Source organism: Aulonocara stuartgranti (assembly GCF_965226115.1).
Source record: "Aulonocara stuartgranti genome assembly, chromosome: 11".
Lineage (NCBI taxonomy): Eukaryota > Metazoa > Chordata > Actinopteri > Cichliformes > Cichlidae > Aulonocara > Aulonocara stuartgranti.
This window is the reverse complement of record NC_138947.1, coordinates 19,771,159-19,789,055: the sequence shown is the minus strand read 5'-3', so window position 1 is coordinate 19,789,055 and position 17,897 is coordinate 19,771,159. Positions and strand designations below refer to the sequence as shown.

At 40.4% G+C, this 17,897-nt stretch overlaps 1 protein-coding gene across 1 annotated transcript in view; it reads left to right on the top strand.

Moving 5' to 3' along the window:
• iglon5 (IgLON family member 5) overlaps positions 1-17,897 on the top strand; it is a 112,978-nt gene that overhangs the window by 26,393 nt on the left and 68,688 nt on the right. The window lies entirely within an intron of this gene.

Sequence of the window (17,897 nt, the reverse complement as noted above, 5' to 3'; positions counted from 1 at the left end):
GTGCAGTTAGCTTCTTTACCCAGTAGGTGTGAATCAGGTACTGGGTAAGGAAGGTGATGGTTACTGGATCCTGATCAGGGGCTAGATTTCCCATTCAATAAAAGGTGTTGTGGGCAATAATTTAAACAAAATCTTGTGGTAAAACCTCAACACAAAACATATGATACCATTAGTGATCAAATATATAGGATATCATTTTAAGACTCAGAGTGCATTAATACTGAATGATATATCAGAGATTGAAGCAACGCACGGTGCCAACGTCTTTTTTCAGCGACACGGTGTCAAACTATATTCTGCACCCTAGTAAAGAATCCACTTGCTTTCACACACTGGGGAAACTTATTTCAAACTGAAAATTATGACAACTACAGGGGCAATGAAATTCTATATTAAGCCAAAAAGGGAAACCGTTTCACTTTCAGGACTAGAATAGTGAAACTCCTTTCTTCATCAAGGTCTGTTGTCAAAAGAAAAGGTGGTGCAGCACAGTGCCAAATCTGCCCATGTCATGAAATGTGCCGCTGGCATCAAATCAATCAGAGTAAATAAATACATAAAACAACTGAAATGTGATCTCCAGGATTTTTGGATAGTTGTCCTTTAAGTCTTGGTCATACATTATTTGCAAATAATTACATGTATTTTAAATGTACATTTTTATGGAGCATACTCTTTTGAAAATAAGGATGTGCGCTTAATCATACAAGACATTCCTGGACTTCTCATAGTGCAGCGGAGGCCAAAAAAACATAAATATTGTTTACCTGTCTCTACAATTTATAACAAGGCTTTAAATACTCCAGGAGCTTGCTTATTGGGAAGGAGCTAATTAGAAAGACATGACATTTTAATGGAAAACAGTTACTGTCAAATAAAGATCTGAGGATTTGTTTGTTTGATGGATCAATTCATCAGTTTTGTTGCTGGATTAAGCTTGGCTCAAAGTAATTCTGCAGATGATTTCCTTACATTCAGTTGTTCGTCCACAATTAATGTTATATTACCTTTAAATTTCCTCAAATTTGATCAGAATGTTTAGGAGAGAATTAAAGAGAGGTGAAAACGAAGAAAAATTGAGACCAAAAATAAATAAATAAAAAGAAAAGAAAACCGATTCAAGATTTGAAGGACAGGTTAAGTCAGAAAAGAGAAAACTGATTAAAAATCAGTCTCTGGCCTCACTGACAGGTAGAAAAGCAGGCGGGAAATAATGAGAAGGTAGAAAAACTTTTATGGTCTAACCTAATGATTTTTTTTAAGACCTAATCTAAATCTAATCAAGTTCTAGACACAGCATTGAAACACCATAAAATACTTAACAAATGTGTTGGCAAAGGGCGCAGCTCTATGTAACAACTGCTATTTATTTATTGCTGAGGTTAGAGGGTATTTACATTAAAAGCTGATTAGTTACAGGAATAAAAGTAACCAGTCCTAATAGTTTAGTTTAGTTCACAAATCGGTTTGTGTATTTTAATTAAAAACACTGAAAATGACTATTGACAGTTAACTGTGTTTGAATTAAGTATGTTATTTTTTTCACCACAGCTCTGATTATGGGCTGAAGTGATATAATGTTCCTTTATGTACAGTCTTTTCTGACGACAGATCTAACCCAGGCCATCAATTCAGTGAATAGTCTTTTCTTATGTGAGCCACAGGGCCACTTTCTCAAAGCAGAGCAGTGGGACAAGCACGACAGCTCTCCCCATTCAGTCTTTTTTTCTTCTTCTGTAAGTTCCCTCTTACAAAGCTTTCTCAGTAGTTGCCAATGGGGGAAAAGTTCTGCATCTGCATACACACGAAGACCTGTGCTCACATAGCATGACACTATAGATAATCGTCTTATGAAGATTTTTTTTTTGATGAAGAGTCTAATTCTGTAAAAAAAAAAGAATTATTAGTTGTTATCAGAGAGCTCCAGGGGTGCTAGAAGTCATAGTGGATCCCTTTGGATCTAGATCAAGAGTCCTTCTAGTTGATGATCCCACAAGACATCATTAACATTAGCTTGGATATCTGGCTGCAGGGACAAATACTGTCTCTAATTCCATTTCCTGAGTAATTCCAAGTCATGAAACCCTCTTTAAAATGTGCAACCTAAGCTTGGTCATTATGGACTAAATTAGGTAATTCAAGATTAGTAAAAGCAGACAAAGGATTTCATGGACAACTAATGAGACATTATTCAGTTTTTGTGTTCAGTTTTCCGTGTGCTTGTGCTGTTGTTGCTGCAGTGCCAATAGTATTTTTGTAGCTGGCATTGTATTGATAGAGCTGACATCGTAGTCTGCATTCATCTGGCCAGCAGCCATGGTCATCAGTAGCAGTTATGCCCGTCTTTGATCATCAGCTGGGAGGGCAGTGCATCACACTTCACAGCACCTGGTTGCCTCACGCCCCCAGATACGATACACCTACCACTCTTCCCTGCAGTCTGTTGTGTCCTTCCAAACTCCTTTAGCTAGTCCTGCACTCCAGATGTCCGCCACAGCAAACAGGATGGAAGCAGGGGTGGGGGTATGGAAAAGCAATATTTTATAAACTGGAATTTGCTGAAAGAACCGATCAAAGACTCTCTTGCCTTTCTATTTAAATAATTCCCACTGTTTTTATTACTAAAAGCAGCTATGTTGCAAGGATGCACACTATGTATTTGTTGCAATTCTAATTAGGGACTTGAAGAAGAAGCCGAAGAAGCAGCAGGTTCAGAATGAGGTGAATAATTTTTGTGGCGAGGCAAACAGTTTGTCACACTATTAGACATGTGGCCTTTAGATGTACCCTTGCTGATGTAATTGCATATGTTTAAGTCACTACTTGTTTTGCTCCCAGAGATCAAATGGCTTGACCAACAGTTTCTTAATGCGTGTATTTTCTGAGGTCAATGCCCCCTTTCTTCACCAGTCATTATATGCACAGCATCTTCTAAACCTTTCATAATTTGCTAATGTAGCATTTCAGCTCTGAGGTCTGCTGTAATAACACATTTCTCTGAACATTTAGCCTTATCCAGCGTTTTGCTCAGAAAGCACTATTAATGTTCCATTCCAATTTGTTATTGGTAAACACTGTGAAATTGCATGAGTCAACAGCTTCACTGAAGACCTGATTTGCATGAGTTTGCCTTTTGAAACAACATCCTCCCTCTTAAAGTATGTTTTAGTCAGTACCATCTGGTCCTTAGTTCAGTGCTGTATCAAGCACTGAATAGTCAATCTTGCACCAAGAACGGAAGGTTTCAATTTTCTTCTCAATATATCCATTTGTAGCATTGAGTGTCAAAAAAAAACAGAGTAAATGATATGATCTAGGACGTGTCATGTCATTTGCCGTGCTGAGTAAACCCTAATGACTATTTTGTGGATGGACTAACATTCGTCTTCCCTGTAGATCTCTGATTCCCGTCTTTAAGTTTTTCCTGTGAAGAGTGTTTATTTTTCTCATCTTGAAATGCCAGACAGTACAGACCATAAAAATCTCTTCTGCGTAGCAGTTGCAGTGAATGTACCTAATGTGTATTTTTATCACGCCTTTGAAAATGGGTGACTGCCAAGTGGAAGGATAATAAGATGTGGAACGTGCGGGTGAATTTTAAAACAATTCCAATTTTGCCCTCCGTTTCCATTATCATAATCTTCAAAGATGCTTGTCTTGTTCATTTTGCTCATGACCCCGGCAAGTAAGTCATTGAATTTCCTGAAATAACTGCAAATAAGAGAGCCATCAATAAGATCCCCAGTGTGTAGGAGTGATAGGACAGCAGAGACTTCAGATATGAAAGGACATCCAGTTGATGGCTTTGCAAATGATCTGAACTCCACTGATGACATGAATGCAAATCTGTCAAGTTTTCCACTTCCTTCTGCAGTGCTGGCTGACCCCCATAATTAGATGAGTGCTGAGAGATGTGTTCGGCTTGTGGCAGAGCTGATGTGAACGAGAATGTTTTTTACATAGTTTAAAGGTTGTAATACACAGGGCGACTCTGATAGTAACACTGTACCTTGAATAGACTGTACCTTGAATAGTCTCATAAGACTGCTTTACTGGGCTCTTTCTTTCCTTTTTGTTGCCAGCGCACTGCTGCCAAAAAATGGCTCCAGTATGTATAGAGGATTTTTCCATATCAGTGGTAACAACATAACAGAGAGCCCTTTTTGATCATTAGATAAATATATCAGCCTTTTCAAAGCATCTGTCTTTAATGTCATCTTTACGCAGGCAGCCATACAAAAGCTTTACATAAGCTAACGCTATCCAAAGATCCAAAGACTGCTTGCATCATACCTGCTAATTAGTGCTACACAACATAATAAGAAAAATAAGCTCCTAGAAATTCACTCTCCAAAAACGGGAAAATAGGAGCACAAATTTCTTAGAAATCCTGTTAGTGCAGTAAAGCACACAGTAAACAATTTTATTTGCCAGGTAATTCGATTAAAAATGCTCCAAAAAGCACCAACACCTCAAACACAGTTTGAGCGGTCCAGTTCAGTGACTTGAATTGATACGGGTGAAGCCAGGCAGACAGCTGCTGGCTACAGCTGCATCCTATTCACACTGCCCATAACTTTAAAATCACACCCTATACAGCTGAAGGAGTAAATTAGCAATAAAGCCTAAATCATTTTGGTACCGTGCTGTAAACATATTTATATCTGCTGTAAAGTTGGGCGACATGGAAATCTATTCCAAGATTTACTCACTTTTGGAGCCAACATCAGGAGGCCACTCGAGGAACTGCGATTTCTGGGATATCTGCAAAGAAGTGGAAGGCTGGACTGCAGTGAGCACAAAGAAAACCTAGGAGAGGTTAAGGAAAACAGAAAAGTGCATCTATACACAGAGTTTACTGTGCGTGAAAGCCAGGGGCAGGGGCATGAGGCATGACTATGGGAAGGTGAACAGATGACACCAAAACAAAGGATGCAAGACAAATAGAAATTGACACAGACAAGGTACAGAATTCACAAAATCATAAAAAGAACCTCAAGCCATTACAATTTTCAAACTTCTGGATATAAATCGGAAAATATATGCGATTACAGCATAATTAGATTAGATTTAAAAAGGATTGTGATTCTGACATTCAGCATTCACACTGTACCGATTCTGAAGCACCTCGAAGCAAACTTGTGATACGTGATGTACGCTTATATAAATAAAACTGATGTGAGCTGACTTCTTACCCACAGCTGTAGTGACCCAAAGCAAGAGCAATTATGAGACAGCCACAGAGGCCAAACAACACCAAAAAAAAAAGGGAAGCATGCAAACAGGAAAATCACAGAAGAGACAGAGATCATGAACAGACAGACAACACTGAAAAGGACAACTGCTGGCCAGAATTGTAGCATAAAAGGCAGCCAGGCCTGCAGTAAACATGGGCAGAGGAGGGCTCAGCCTATCCAAATCAGACGTAACTTTGGAACAAATCACACCTGCTCCAAAATGTGTGTAAAAACGGTTTAGTCTTCCTCATATTTAAAGATAGTTGGATTTTGTTTTGTCTATTAAAGTTTTATGGTATAAAAAAATTTAAGAACAGGAAGAAATTTTAGCACAGTTCTCCCTCTTTGCCTTTTTTGGCTCCTATGACAGTCACTTTTTCGTTTTCTTTTCCTATTTAGAGTTTCCAATATTACTCCATTTTTTCCCCCATCTGACATTTCTAATGCCTAGGGAAAACACAAGCGCCATCCTCTTGCTGTCTTTTTTGCGTAATTGAGCCTTCATTTCCCCTTTGAGATTTTGCTCCCAGTAGTAATAAAGTGTTGCATAATCAAAGCAGTGTATCATTCCCTAAAAGCAAGCCTTATGCCTATTCAGTAGCCTACACATCCTTCATAATAATCCCAGCATTACCAGTTTACATTTTGGAAAACACTTTCTCCATCTAGAGGAGACAGTCTGTGATTGCTTTTGTCTTTCAGAACATTATGAGGAGATCATTAGGAAAGGATCATTTCAGACATCAAGTGGAACTGGCCAATGAACCAAACTAAAGCCATTCCACTTGGAGATGGATTAATGATAATAACCAATTCTAATTTTATATTTTTCGGTCTAATTAGCTGATTGTGTTGTTGTAGTCTATACACATGGCTTAAAACTCTTTTAGATGAACTAGACTGATTGAAAATCTATTTGATCAATCCCATTTTTTTATATTGACTCATTAGAATGACTTATTTTCCTTGTGTAATGACATCTTTAGAGAATATAATCAGAAAAGTCAATATTGAGATATAACAGGATAGTAAAAACCTCTACAGATGCATTCCAGTGGGAGTATGTTAATGATAATTGCAATGTTCAATTGCATTTGAACTAGTTTTTTCCACCACGTCTTTTTTCTCATGCTTAATAGCGGCGTGGTATCTGTCATTATTCATTTACATCATGACTTGTACATGTTACATATGAATTAGGACTACAGAGTTTTGTTTCTGTGGATAGGGAATTTTTGGTTGGCCCGGGACTTCCATTGCACCGTTTTATGAGCTTCCATTGAAGTACACAAAGCCCCAAGGTGAGCTGGAGCATCCAATACTTGCCCTACTTTACTGAAGCACCCTTATTCTCCATTCCTCTACCAAACATTTCTCTTCTCTTAATACAATATTATCAAAAATGTATTAAAATATACTCCTTATAGCTTTGTGTTTGATTAATTCTTGTGTTTTACCATTCGGTGAAAATTATCCTTGAGCTAACTTTTAAAAAAGTGTCTGTACCACTTTGATTTGCTGTTTAATGAGAAAAAACCCTCTGAAATTTATATTTAAATAAGTTTTTTTTTTTCCTAAAATGAGCCACTGACCATACTAATCATTTTCTGAAGTTTTCCATGAATATGGGAGCTGCTCTACAAAAGTTTGCTGCACTATGATGGTTTAAAAAGAGAAGAAACAGCAAATTGTGATAAGCTGCGCAATAAATTATGCTTCTGGGTCTTTACTCTAATTAGCTACCATACTAGTTTCTGTTTTGAGAGTTGACTTTATTAGTCTTGTGAGTTATGGGTTGCTATTTTTTCGCCATTTTAGTCTCAGTTAGAGATCATTCCAAATGATGCGAGTGACAAATGTGTGCACACACCGTGCCACTGTGTAATACAGTATTCTCTCAATGTGTACGTTTGATCTTTTTAAGAAACTATTTAATTGTGAAATGCAGCGATGAATGTCTAATTGTGTACATTACAGAACCGTATGGTGCTGCTCTAGGTCAGATGTGAGGTGCGCAGGGTTGAGGACACACATAATGGGAAATACGACTGTGCTGAGAAGCAGTTGCTGCACTACACACAAAGTTCTGCTATAAGGCGTGCTGAATGGTAGTTTGGGATCAAGGGACACAGCAGGGGACAAAGAAAACTCTTGATTTGCTGTGTTAGAGAGCTTTACCAAGCACATTTCTACGTGGTACTGGAAAAAAGAAAAAAAAAACAAAGCTGAAAGTGGTGGAAAGAGAAATGCAGTGCAGCACTTTGATCCATTTTCAGGTTTGTCGCGGCCACATGGCGCTACGGTAATACAAATTGCCATAGCGTTACAGTAAGTAAATAAAATAAATAAAAAAAAACAAAGTCGCAAGACCACATTTGAGGTTATAGGATTGTAATTTAACTCAGGGACAAGGTAACAAGCATAAAATCCCCTACACCTGGCTGTGGCGCGTGTCCAACTGGCTGTCGGCAGTGTGGAGCCAGCAGCAGGCCTAAGGACTAAAGTGACATGCTACATGCTTTTTTTCCTCCGCTGGTGCTTCTCCCTTTGAGACTTATTGTTTTATTCTGTCACTTATTCGCCTCATGACCACCCTAATCTAATGCAATTTAAGCCACTTACATTTTTCATACAGTGCGCATTAGCGACTTAGTACTGCCTCAATGGACCAGGTTAAGGACCTTCCTGAAGGGCAATGTCATTGTTAAATGCTCCCTCATCTTGGGTTTTATCTGTTGTCTTGTACATTTTTTCTTTACTGTTCTTTCTCCACCCTAGTGTGGAGTGGATGCAAGGGCTCCTTCATGCTGGGGTTCCTCAATGGGTGGCTTAAAACCCATTTGCAGGCTTGAATGGCCTGGTTCTGCTCCAAAACACAACCTTTTGTTTTCATGACATTTTTTTCCCCTTGTTTTGACTGGACAGTATATAACACTGCATGAGAGGAAAGGCCCAGACTGTGGTGGTATGGGAAAATAAAAAAGAAACATAAATCTCTCAGTGGCTCCCCTAAGCCAGAGCATAGTGAGTAAATGACAGAGTTGTGGCTTAACGTTAACATGACATGCACGGATAGAACAGAGACATTAAATTTTACGCGTGTTAGCCTTTATTTGTGTGTTTTTATGAACGTCTTCAGCCCTGATGTGCATATTCAACCTTGTAAGGAGACCCTCCCTTTGCTCACCTAATACAGCTTGTTAACTTATGCTGTGGCAGTCCAAGGGCAGAGCTTATTTTGCATTCAATATTCTCGATTACATAATAGTTATGTTTTACTTATGAAGCTGTGTACAGCCCAGGTGAAATAAATCCATCAGGGACAAGACATGGAGCAGAAAACAGATGTTATCCGGGGCTTTAAATATTAATAAATAAAAGAGTGCACTTGTTAATGTTGGTTGCAAAGATGTTAATGGCCTTGCACTCCACCACTCTTTTGCCCTCTTGCTTTGGTGCATTTCTGCTTTGCTTCCTTCATCTTCCATCCCATTGGTCTATCACGCCATCGTGGAGGTTGTCAGAGATGGAGGAGAGTAGTCTGGCTATAGAAACTCACATTGATCTGCTTGCCTGCAGTCCACACCCAAACCTGCTGACTCCCAGCAGAAAATAAAGGGAGACAAAAAAAAAGTCAACCTTCAGCTCTTTTTATCCTTCTCCACCCTTCCATTATCACAACCATCGACAATACAGGTCACTCTCACACTTTTTTGGTGCTTCTTCCTTCCCTGTGATCATACCATGCCATTTTCTGTCACAACAACATCATCCTTATATCAGATGTGATTTTCCCTTCTGTTTGTTCTCCTGTTAAGCATTTTTTTCTCATTCTAAGATCCAATTTTGCAATTCTCCTAACCGTCTCTCATATTTCTACCTCTCATCCATCTATCTTTCACCCTCTCTTTGCATCCTCTCTGTTCTGCTTCCCCCTGCACATCTATTGCTCTGAGTACACAAACACAGATGATGAAACACACACATATGCTTGCATGTACACACACACACACTTCCATTTTGCTCCGCTCCTGCCCCCCCCCCCCCCCCCCCCCTCCACACCCCTGCTGTTTGCAGCCCATATTGGAGGCTCAGTCATAGGGGATTAGCCACAGACTTGATCAGAGTCTCAGTGGTTGCCAAGGTTGAATCTGTGTGGCATGAAGATTTACACCAGACACTTAATAACACACATGTTAAGGCCTTGATCGTGATGTCTGTTTCTTAGCTTTACAGGGCAGGCCGGACTGCTCATTGTGTGCTTTGAAATTAGCTTTCTGAAGACATGAAAGGTCCATGCTGTACAAATTATCTCTACACCACCAAATACAGCATTTCAACCTGAATATGTTTTGGCGTGCATCATCTATCTGATCCCATCAGTTTTACCTTCTGCCCTCTAGGTGTCACATTATCCCGAAGAGAAGATGGACGTTCCAAAAATATTCACTACAAACGAAATTCCTGTAATAAAAAAAAAAGAGACGTATATCTAACAGATTTATTAATGGATTAAAATGAAACAAATGAAGGTGTTATTTGAAGATCATAACACTTTGTACCCTTGGATTTTTGGACATATTAAATGACGAGTTTTGAATAATTATTTTTTTTCATTCAAAATGGATAACACTTTGGAAAAGAACTCTTCAAATATTAACCGATCGAGGATTTCAAAGAGAAAGCGCAAAATTTCTTTGTCATGAGCCCACTGCTGTGCGGTCGCGTGCACATGTGCCCTAGAAGATCTCTCATTCTTTTTCTCTCTCAGAAAAAAAGGTATGATATGAAATTCTTTGAAAATAACTTTTACTGAAATTTTCTTGATTGGTGGGATGAAATGCTTTTTTTTTTTTTTAATCAATCACCATTTAGAGCTATTAAAAGACTGTCAAAATACCTTGATGACGGCTGCTCTGTCCAGAGCTTGAGCATTAATTCAGAGCCACTGTGATTTAACACATTGCATATTCACTATCCAATAAGCATGGCAGGAGTACATTATATATTCAGTTTTCCATCATACGGCTCTAATTTATAGAACATTTTCATCAAAGCCTGAGCCAAGCTGCTGGATCAATGGGCGTCATGTCTCCTGATTTAGATTGATACTGAACGACAGGAGAATCAGTAACAATTCAGCTCGCGTCTGTTTACAGTTTGGTATGCAGCCATGCTATTACGATACAGCAGCTGCCAATGAGTTGACAGTCAGGAGGCTAAGAGCTTCCCCTCTCTCTACTGTGATAAGACAGATCTGATCCGCTCCTTCGCTTGGCTGATGTCAGCAGTATCATTAGAATAAATGAATCACCATATTGCACTGTCTCCGCTTCTTCACTTCATGCATACAAGAGGAGGAGACTATTGGCAGAAACCTGTGTACACGCTCTGCTATTTTGCTTTTCATTTATTGACCTCTGTGCAAGAACACATGCGTTTGAGCTGTCCAAATCCAGTCAAAAAAACCCTGTTTATTTACACAAATGAGTGTCCATGTTCCTCGTTAGTTCTCCAAACGAGGACTTAATTAGTTAATTGGCTTGTTACGCCGATTGCTCCCAGGGCAGCCGGTGTGGGTTGGCTGTCATTCATAGGAGTCTTCAACATGCAGTAATAGAGGAGGAGCTCTCCAGACCAATGTGAGACAAGGAGGCAAGCAACAGGGGGAAGCACCGTGAGAAAAATGTGGTAGTTGCTGGCTGATTTAATAACGTGTGGCAGTTCAGTGGCTCGACATTCCAGAGTGGGATCCTTGCAATCTCTCAGTCTGCTCTCAATTTCACAGTAGAACAGTGGGTGAGGGGTGACTTTCAATTAGCAGAATGAGCTTAATTAATCAGTGAGGAGGTAATCTGTAATGGGGACCAGCGGCACGGCGTGCTCATCACCGTGACAGGGTGAGAGGTTTTGCTGGGTCTGTCGACATGTTGTGGTGACCTTTACTGCTGCAGATGGGGACCCGCAAAGTGCACACATGACAGCCCAGAATCACTCTCATCCTCATTACTGAGCAATATGGTTGAAGTTTTGTTCATTGTCATACATATTGCAAGTAACCTATGCATGACGCCATTGTCAGCTACAAGGTTTGGCACGTGACAGCAATACACAGATTTTGACTCATCATCATGTACTTGCTGTATACCTCATATATCGGAGGAGAGAGCTGTAAACATTTCTGATTAAATGAAGAGTGGTCATTTCAAGGGACCAGAGAACCAGTTTTATTATAAAAGCAGTTATTTAACTTAAATGTGTGAAATTATGTTCAGTCACAATAAAGGAAATGGTAAATGGCCTGTATTTGTGTAGCGCTTTACTTAGTCCCTAAGGACCCCAAAGCGCTTTACACATCCAGTCATCCACCCATTGGTGATGGCAAGCTACATTGTAGCCACAGCTACCCTGGGGCGCACTGATAGAGGCGAGGCTGCCGGACACTGGCGCCACCGGGCCCTCTGACCACCACCAGTAGGCAACGGGTGAAGTGTCTTGCCCAAGGACACAAAGACCAAGACTGTCCAAGCCGGGGCTCGAACCGGCAACCTTCCAATTACAAGGCAAACTCCCAACTCTTGAGCCACGATCGCCCGAAGGATCGAAGGAAGCATAATATTAGCATAATGGTGATATTTTACCACAAGAAGTGGGTGCAGGTACTCTTCTCCTATGTCACACCAAGTTGACTTAGAATTACATAAACATAATTCACGAATATGGCTGACATAGAAGAAAATGATAATGGTTTGTGAAAAGTTTGTAGATTTTTGTGATGCCCTAAATTATTTTGGCTGTGAGTAGGTCAAAAATAAAGGCAAGCAAAGTTCACTGTGTTACGACTGCTGTCGTAATGTTATCTCATTTGCAAATCTCAGTGTGCAGGTGCCTCTCCATGATTGGTGGATCCAGAGGACGGATCATACAGATTGGCTAACTAACTGGAGATGACTTATATGATGACACCGCCATGGACGGGCAGTCATTCATCCTCGGCTCATCCCAACCAGCAGACCTTTTGCAACGCTGTTCGCCTTAATCAGGAGTTTGTAGGGGTGGACTGCCTTTTGTTTGATTATAGTTTTCTCCTGTTTTTCTTAGTTAGGGAGGCAAGTTCTGTCATTTGGTTCGATTCTTTTGGTTCGGTAAGTCTGGTAAATCCTTGGGCTCCTTTTGTTTGTTGTTTTGGCGTTGGCCCGAAGTTATAACCAGCTCCTTCTTTTGTGTCAAATAACCTAACAAAGTAATATATTGTAAATAAATCACTGTTAAACTTTACCAATTGTGTGATGTGGCTGCTTGGGGTCTGATGAGGATGGATCACCCTTATGTTGTGGACTGGCCACCCCTAGACGGGCCATAACAGCTGATTTTGATAACAGCCCATGCAAGTCAAAGACTAGACCTCATTTTAATTTCTCCAATTTCACATTCAAACCATCTTCTCATGTATCTCCAGACCACTGACAGCACAGCTGCTGTTTTATATCACTCTTTAGAAATCTCATCACGGCCACTTTTACTGTGCTCTCGGCAACTTCACTATGAACATCAAAACTGAGGAAACAGAGCAAGCAACAACTTTTCAAAGTGACCTGAAGTAGGCATGATCAGTGGGAACAAGAGCCTGCTCATTAAAGCGCTGTGAATTCATCCCCCAGGACTTGCCGATGCAAGTTTTACTGTTGTGTCCTGAGGTTTCTAGAGGAGAACAGTGCCTTTATTCTGTGGCTCACAGCACACTGAAGATGTAGGAGGATACAGCCGCACCAACACAAGCGCCACCTGGCTTACCCGCAAGTCTTGCCTCCTGTGATTTTGTCCATTTCCTCATGGCTAAAACCGAGTTGTAGGGTTGCTGTTTTGACTCACTGGTGTTGATCTGGAAGCATAAGTGCAAGGGGAGCAAACAAGACTTCCAGGGAGCAATCTGAAAAGTAAGAGGGAAAAAGGGGAAGTTGGCCAAAATCGCATATGGCCTTTGATTTTTATGGGCCAATTAATTCCTGTAATTTTTTCGCCTCTCAAGTTAAGCAGTCTAATGCAGTAAAGGAGGCTTTTTTTGGCTTTTGATGATGCAGTGGGCCTCAGCTGTGAAAATTTCAACTCAGATGAGCTTCATAATATCTTCTGTGCTCCTCACTGTGCTGTGACGCAACAGACTAATTGGCCTGATGTGTGAATTTGCAAGGTCACATTAATACAATGTAGAAGTATGCTGGAGCATGAACCTATTTACGCATGAGTAAATATATGTGGAGAGCTCGTTTGCTGCGTGAGTTTGCTTGCTTCATATGTATGAGGTGTGTACATGAGTTACGGGGAATGGCGTGGGTGTTGATGGTGCATTCGCATTGGCAGTGGACTCGACAGATCTTCCTCTTAAGGCTAAAATGTTTGCACTTGACTAAAAGCAGAACACCCACATGCAACCAGGCTTTTCATAACTAGCTGGCTGTTATACAAGTTGAATGCTGATGCTACAGCTCCATGGGATCTCTCCTTTTTTTTCTTTTTTCTGCCTTTTCTCTGTCATGATAACTGCATCATAGATCACTTCAGAAGCAAAGTTTCACAAATGATGTTACAAGGGTGCAAATTATTGTCAAATCCATTTGCTTTCTATTCATCACCGTAGCATTGTGTTTTGTTTAATTGACTGTGAACCTGCTGGTGTGCATCCAGCTCGTGTTCAACAGACGCCAGGCCTTGCAAATGAGTCTGGGGGGAAATAAGAGGAGGCAGCAAATTAGCCAATTCGCATGCATGTCAGAGTGTTGAATTTAGGGTGACGGTGGTGTGATGGACTTGATAGACAGCAGAAACAATGTGAAAACACCAACAACTGTGAGAAGGTCTACTGCTGCATATTTTCTTCGTCACTGGCACAGAAGAGCATTGCACAGAGGTTTGTGCTCCTCTTCTCTATGTTCTGCACAGTCGCTCTCATGCTGAATAGACTACTAATTACTGAGGTACATGCACATAAAAACATTATTTTCTCCTCATTCCTGTTGCATTTAAATTTATGCCTTTGTACCAGATCCATTCACTGGAGGTGAAAATTTGTGACACTGAAATTAATTTGCAAGACTACTGCATGGTGAGTAAATGCTGAGCCAGAAACAAGCAAATGAAAACATACCATATGAGCCAGTTTGGATGTATATGATTTCCTTGATTTGCCAGGCGAAGCCTCTGTATGACTTTGAAAACTCAACCAGTGACATGGAGTGGCAAAGAGATCACAGATCACAGGATTTAATTGCCACTGAAGGGTCAATATGAGCTTGTGGAGTGTGTCTGTGTGGGTGTGTGTGTGAAAGAGAAGGACAGTAAGATGGAGACTAACGGAAAGTGAGTGGCATCTTCCTCCTACTTGCTTTCTGTTTTAGCTCTTATCACATCAAATGTCCCATCACTTTAACATCAATTTGTCACTCTCTCCACAGCACAACTCCAGGGCCTCTTTCATTAGCTGCTATTTTCAGTTGCAGGCCTTGTTTTTTTCTTTTTTTTTAAATTATACTTATTTATGCATTATGAAGCTGTCAACTTTAAGAATGCTGTCAGGATCTCAGCTACATTTGACCCTTTCTCCAGAAGGTCTTTAGTGGTGTGCAATCATGCGTCGGCTTGGTCTTACCGGCTATCGCTCATATTGACTTCCTTTTTTTAATATCCTCACTCTAACCATTGGGCCACCAGGCATTTTTAAGCCTCCATCAAATGAAAGTGAGAGTTGATATTAGGGCTGTTCGATATAACGATATATATCGGATGACGATATAAAAACCTCTATCGTTTCATTTTACGCTATTGTTTGTTTCGTGTTGTCGCAAAATAAACTGTTTACGGCAATATTTTTTCATCGTTTTGATCAATGACTGTTTTCTACAGTCATTGGTTTTGATGGTCACTGTAGTGGCTATATTAATTTCCTAAAGTTCTCTCTTTCTCTTATATTTAATATATCCACACTATGGACGGACAAGCGCCTGTTTCTATGCGTTGACATTAGCAACAACGACGGTAAAACTGTCGCGTTTCCGCTTGTTTATTTTCCACATAAACCTTTCACAATAAAGCTCAAGATCCTGTTGAGACTTTTCAAAATAAACTGAATCACGTGAAATAGTATGCAGAGTTTTGACGGATGAGAAGCAAAAAAGAGCCGCCAGGTGCTAAAAAATAAACCTTAGACTCAAACATTAGAACAGGCTTTTCCCCGCAGCACGCCGTGTAATAAATACTCACAAAGAAAACGGCGGCTGTTACAACTTATGTCTAAAAATATATCGTTTTACGCATCAGTTAAAACACTTGACTCCAGCTACACGATGCCCAGCTAGAAACACTCCACGCAAGTCGAGCTGCCCGAGATCGGACGATAGATGTCTTATATCGGGATATGAGATTTTGGTCATATCGCACAGCCCTAGTTGATATTCCTGTCTGAGTGACATTTAAACTTGTGCAACTTGATATGCTAGCATTGGACTTCTTGTTACAGTGAGGGCTGCAGCCTACCACTTCAGGACTCATGTTTTCTGGAAGTCATATAAGTAGCCTAGGCTGTTCGGATAATTAGCAAATTGAGTGGTTTCTTTATATAAGTCAGTAAGCCCATCATGTTTGCCTCCTAGCAGGCTGACACTGACAGGCATGCATTTAATAACTATAATTAGTGATATCCCCTATTCCCTCATTCTGACAAGAGTTCATCTGTATGCAGAAAGGATTGTTGTGTCAAGATTTATGTCCAAGCTAATGTATTTCTTTGCTGTATAGGAAATCCCCATTATCCATATAACTATGGTGATTCTTATCATAGCAACACTGCTTCCATTCAGTTTTGTCACAGATTAGCTAATAATTACACAGCAGGGGTAATTATCTACTGTAATTGTTATGAATATTGTAGTATCAATAACTTTTAACTCCCGACTTTTGACTTTCAGAAACCCATGTGTACACCGCAGCTGTTACTGCAACAAATCAATACAATGAAAAAATTTTTTTAGACCTGCTGTAAGAACATGTGAAGCTGACCTTGATTTTTATCATAAAATTTTAAACCATTCACTAGGCCAGTATGGGAAATCCACCTCATAAACCTTACGTCTAGTGAATGTTGAGTGGTGATTCCCCTCCTAAGTAGAAAGTTAATGTAGGAAAATGTTAAAATTTAGTCCACAAAAGTCAATTTTCAGCATTTTAGGGGCTCATTTTAATTATACAGCTAAAATGCACGGTATATTAATAGGTTACATTTGTTGATACAGCTGGATAGGTTTCTTCTGAGGACAATTACTGGATATTACTGGTATTTTTTTTCTACAGAGCAATTCACCACCTGGCATCAAAGCCTATTCCAATATCAGCACCTCCTGCATCCACCCAAGCTGTGCCAAGAACTCATTAGAACTTCCACTGAGTAAAAATGAGCATCTTGGGACAAAGGGAATGGAGAGTAAGCAATACCACTGACTTTCAAAAATTTCAGCAAGTGCATCCCACAAATCCATACTTAATAAAGATTTTCAGCACAGGTGGAACTGGATCACTCACTTTGGATTGGAAGAACAATTCACATGGGAAAATGTGCTGACCTGTATGGTGGTATAGGCTTAATGCATTGATTAGCACAGGGGTCGGCAACCTGCGGCTCCGGAGCCGCATGCGGCTCTTTAGTCCTTATAGTGCGGCTCCGCGTGGTTTGGGAAAATAAATTAGATTTAGCTGAAGTGTATTTTATTTATGTTAGTTCTTTTTTAACTTGTAGTTCTAAATTGGAAGATTATTGTGATATTGAAATATAAAAATAAAATTATATTTTATTAATTTTTCATCACGCAAAATAAGCGTCACACTCGCGGAAGCCGGTGTACTGGGCGAAACGGAATGCATTTATCGACACTTTCAACCCCAGGTAGGCCAGTTATGGATCTTCGGATCCACATTATGTCAGCAGCTATTCTCCACCATGAACTATGTTAAAAACAAACACCGCTCACGCCTCACAGATGACAGCTTCCAGTCCTGCGTAAAGATGAAAGTGACTTCGTACAACCCCGATTTGCAGACGCTGTGCGCAGAGGTTCAGGAGCAGAAGTCCCATTGTAAACATATCACGGCAGACGCGACGCTGTTTCCATGAACATGCTTTTCAGCATCTCTTTATTGACCGCTTTTCACACACGGTTGCTGTACGCATACAGCCGGCTGTAGCTTTTCAGCTCGCAGCCCGACATATACCAACAACAGCATAGATAGCACAGACGTTAAGGCGGCGAGGCGTGATTGCGGGTGCCGCTCAGGTGCGTCCGCCTCCCCTGCAGCGGCGCTGCAGACGATGCCCCGCCATACACATTAACCAGGTAAATTAGCAGAAATGAAAAGGGAGCATCAAAGACAGGGACAGCATCATGCACCAGTCTTGATGTGTGAGCTTTAGACCTCATAGCTTTATAGTAATAAAAAAAAATTTGGACAGAATCAAAATTAAGCTCACCAACCATGTTTTTGTAGCTGGTAAATGGTCTGTATTTGTATAGCACTTTACTTGGTCCTGAGGACCCCAAAGTGCTTTACACTATACACAATCATCCACACACTGGTGATGGCAAGCTACAGTGTAGCCACAGCCGCCCTGGGGCG